Raw genomic sequence first — 5,162 nt, forward strand, 5'->3', positions numbered from 1 at the left:
TTACTGTTGTTCAAGAGAAGAGGCCACTTTTTATTTCATGGCTTGAAGAGAGGGCTCCGCATTGGTCTTTATCTGGGAAGCTATACATGGTTGCTTGCTTCCCATAATGGAAACAAATTACTCCTTCCATGTTTTTATTGTACTCTTGCTCGTGCATGTGTGTGTATTAGAGAGAGGGAGAGAGGGGGCGGGAGTAGGCGTGAGAAATGAATCGATCCGGATCCAAAATCTGGATTTTGGATCTTATTCGGATAGGGGTATGGCACAAGATCCGAAATCCAGATCTGGATCCAACCCAAATCCAGATCTGGATCCAATTCGGTTTTTTTTAGTAGTAAATTTTTCTTATATATATATATATATATATTTTAAAATATTATATATATAATTAAGATCTGATAATACTATTTGGATCCGGATCCGTATACGGATTTGGATATCCAAAATGCAATTTGAAGTTGGATCCAACCAGATTTGATACATAGTATTTAGATCTGGATCCATATTTGATCAGGCCCAGGTCCCGATCCGACCCGTTCTCACCCCTAAGGGGAGGAGGGGGAGCTGTGCTTCTAGGGGCTAGGGTTTATGGTGAGCTTTACAATGCCTAGGTTCAATTTCCATCCAACTTGCCCCTGTTCATGAGAGAATCATGGGTTTATTTTCATCCAAAACAAAGTTACCATGCCTCGAAAATATACTCCAGGGTGATATGCATAATTTTCCCTTTAATGAATGCATGGATTTGAGAGAGAAATGAGAGCGAGGATCTATAAAGAGAGGTGAATTCAGGGAAAAAATTAGTCTTAGATAAGGATAAATAAATGACCATATGTATCATTTTTTTTTATACTCGGTTCTTATCATCATCATCATCAAAGTTTATCCCGATTATTTGGGGGTTTCATGTGAAAGTGTTTTAAAAAAAGGAAAATGTTTATATAGAGCCGAGGCTCTAAACAATCAAATTAGAGCCCCACCTCAAAATTTTTACCAGAAGAGGTTGTTTTGATGTCCAAATATCTTCAAATTGATCATCTCGACATTAAGCATGGACATGAAAATAAATGGATTTCAAGTTTTGGAAATAGTACATCTTGTAATGTATTTTTGGACCATCAATTTTCAAGATTTTCAAGTTTTCATAGATTTGTTCGATCTATACTATTTTTGAAGCTTTAAATTTTATAATTAAAAATGAAAATATATTTAAAGCTATCACAAAGGTTTTCAATATTGAAACAATATTTCTTGATAATATTTGAAGGTGCAATTTACTTTGATTGTTTAGAGCCTTGGCTCCATACAAACCGCACCTTTTAAAAAATAGATCGGTGGGGTGGATCATCCGCCCACTAATCTTGTCCGGATCCAAATCGGCCCAAAAAAATATAAAATGTATACATTTCTAGTCACTCAGTACGGCACGGTGGTTAGAGTGTCTTTTTGCTTTCCAATGGAGGTTTGATTTAGATCCCATCACAATTCCTTTTTTTATCAATAAAAGAAACGCTTATTGAAAATAAAATTCGAGGTACAAAGTAGTAATATTTTAAGGAAAAAGTTTATGTAAGGTTGCAACTTATGCCCTTAAAAATTTTATCGGAAAAGGTTGTTTTAATGTAAAAAAACCCTTTGATCGATGATCTCGACGTCGAGATGTATTACTATGAAAAATACAAAGATTTTGAGTCTCAAAAATAGTGTATCTTACAATATATTATCTAGACCGTCTATTTTCAAGCTTTTCATATGTTTATAGAGCTACTTGATTTTGACCATTTTTGAAGTTTAAAATTTTATAATTAGATATAAAAATAGATTTTTAAATAATCCTAAAAATATTTTACATCAAAATTATATGTTATAGTAAAATTTGAAGGTGCGCTTCAATTGGATTGTTGAAAGTTGCAACCTCATGGAAACCACACCAATATTTTAAAGGTCGAAGAGTGCTGGGCTGGGTATTTAAGCCGAGCATTAAGTGCCCCTCAGCACTAGCCGAGTAAGCCCTTTAGCTTATATGATATAATAGTCACCATCACATATATTTATAAAGGAAAAAGTTTACATAAGGATGTTACTTTTTTTTTTACATAGATTTTATTACTAAGTAGGAAAAGAGATTACATCATTTTAAACAACAAGAAAAGGTAAAAGAGCCTCACCTTTTGGCAAGGAATCCGCTAAAGAATTAGCTTTCCTAAACACATGGACGAAGGAAACATAGATTGTTTCAACTAACTAAATCCATCACTTGTAGCCAGAAGCCGCGCAATTCCCAAGGGACTCTTTGTTCCTTATTACACCATTTAATAGTATTTAAGGAATCCCCTTCACAAATACAAGATCTACCTGGAAGTTTATCAGCCAGAATTTTAACCCCACACAACAAAGCACTTAGCTCCGCATAATTGGTTGTTTTAACTCCAATCGGGCAAGAATCACGCAATACCCCACCAATTCCTGCAACACCTGGATTCCCCAAAGAACTGACATCAAAGTTTAACTTAAAACACTCACCAATAGGCGCTATCCAAAAACTTCTCGATCTTATACTAGACCTCCCAAGCAAGAAAATACTAGTAAGTTTAGCCATGACATCAACCTTGCTAATATTCCTCACCTCCTTATTAACAGAAATCGAAACCCAAATAGAGAGTTTTATATTGTTTAATAAAACTTAAAGAGGCAATGATTTCCCGTCAAAGGTCCGTCTTTTTCTCTCTTTCCACACTTCCCAAAGAATAACACCCTTTGCTATCTGCCAAATAATTTTTCCCGTCTTAAGCAAATGAGGAATGGATAATTGAGAAACTAAGCCTGCCACAGAAGAAGGAAGTATCGAAGAAATCCCAACCAAATAAAAAAACCAAAACCAAATTCTCACCGTAAAGGAACAATGAATAAACATGTGAGCACTTGTTTCCTCATCCGCTTTACAAAGGAGGCATACATTGGGTAAATTTTTCCCCTTTTGATAAGATTGTCAGTAGTGAGAACTTTTTCAAAGTTGCCAACTAAATAAAGACTTGAACTTTATGAGGAACATGCCACTTCCATACCGTAGCAACCATGGGGCAAGAATCTCTCCACCGATCATGAAAAAGAAGGTTGTAGCACGATTTAACAGAGAAAATACCATCATGTTCAATCTCCCAAATCACCTCATCCATTGCATTACAAGGAACATAAACCCCACTCAGCAACTCCATTAGAGCACACCACTGCGAAAGGACAACATCACTCAACCGACTATACGCAAGTGTAATATTCCAGGAAATTAAATTGCCCCTTCGATCTATAGCCTCACAAACAGTCAAATCTGGTTGGGTAACAATCCGAAATAAATCTGGATACGCCAATATTAGAGAATACTTACCCATCTATTTATGATGGCAAACAAAAACTTTTCTCCCATCCCCTAAGTTCCATTTGAAGTAGCCAGACACTATTAGTCTACAATTATAAACTGCCTTCCACATATGCGAAATTACCTCTTCCATCCCCAAGCCACATATTTTCTCTCTCTACCCCATATTTGGAAATAAGCACTCTATACCATAGTTGGTCTTTAAAAAGAAGGCCACGCCACCACCACTTACACAGTAAGGCATGGTTTACCAACGTAATCTTTCTAATGCCAAATCCACCTTCCTTCTTTGGAGAACAAACTCCATCTCCTTTAATAAATGAAACTTCCTATTCTCATCAGATGAGACCCAAAGGAAATCCCGCATCATTTTCTCCAATCTCTTAGCAACCGAAGCAGGCATATGAATCAAGGACATTTGGTACACCGGTAGCTTAGTTAAGCAAGTTCGCAGTAAGGTAACCCTACCTTCTAAGGATAAGTATTTGTGCTTCCAAAGTGCCAATCTACCTTGCACTCTTTCAAGCACAATATCCCAAACTGTAATAGTGAGCCTCGAATCCGAAATAGGGAGCCCCAGATATAAGATAGGGAATGAGCCAACCTTACACCCCAACAAAGTGGCCAAATCTTCTATCAACTCCCCCTCACAATTAATCCTAACAAGTGACGATTTGTGAAAATTAACTTTAAGACCCAAAGTCACTTCACAAATCTCCAAAACTTTAGCAATATTAGAGATATGAGTAGATTCCGCATCACAGAATATCAGAGTATCATCCGCATACTAAAGATGGGAAATTACAATTTCAAAGTTAGGGATCGAGAACTCCAAAAAATACCTAAGATTTTCCATCGTGCTAAGCATAAGACTAAAGCACTTAGCATATATTGTTAACAAAAAACGGGACAACGAATCTCCATGCCGCAACCCTCTAGAAGCACTAAAAAAACCAATCGAGGCTCCCTTTGAATAAAGCAGAGAAGTGCGTCGAAGACAAACATCCCTTAATCCAATACCGCCATTTATCACTGAAGCCCATAACTCTCATGATTTCTAGTAAAATACCCCATTCAACCCGATCATAAGCTTTCTCCATATTCAATTTTAACAGAATCCCCGGTTTCTTGCTAAGGACTCTAGAGTGAATACATTCTTGCTCTACAAGCACACTATCTGTGATTTGATGATCCTAAATAAATGCTGACTGAGTGCATGAAATAAGAGAAGGGAGAACAACCTTAAGTCTTTTAGCCAAAACTTTAGCAATGATTTTATAAAGACTGGTTAAAAGGTTGATCGGTCTAATATCAGAGAGACCAGAGATGGTGGCCTTTTTTGGAATCAAGGCCAAAAAAGTGAAGTTAATCTCTTTAAAAAATTTTCCCCTTGCCATAAAGATTTTCACAAACTCCAGCAGCTCTCCCTTAATAACATTCCAAAAACGAAGGAAAAAACGTAAAGGAAAGCCATCAGGACCTGGGGCTTTATCTCCAAGAAGGGCAAAAACAACTTTATGCAATTCCTCCATGGTAATCTGCCCTTTCTAACTTTGCTTTCATTTCCATAAACAGAACTTTGGAAAGAACTCTATTAAGAGAGGACGTCACCTTAACTTCTTTATTAAAGGCCTTTCTAAAATGACTAATCACTGCATCTTCCAGTGCATAAGCATTTTCCAAATCCACCCCCAGAATAGAGAGGCCAGAAATGTCATTCTGTCTTCTGTGAGCACTGACAATTGTATGAAAAAATTGGTATTCAAATCACATTCTTTAAGCCATTTAG

The sequence above is a fragment of the Amborella trichopoda genome, chromosome 5 (assembly GCF_054954075.1).
Source record: "Amborella trichopoda isolate Santa Cruz 75 chromosome 5, AtrichopodaSantaCruz75HAP2 v2.0, whole genome shotgun sequence".
Taxonomy (NCBI): Eukaryota; Viridiplantae; Streptophyta; class Magnoliopsida; order Amborellales; family Amborellaceae; genus Amborella; species Amborella trichopoda.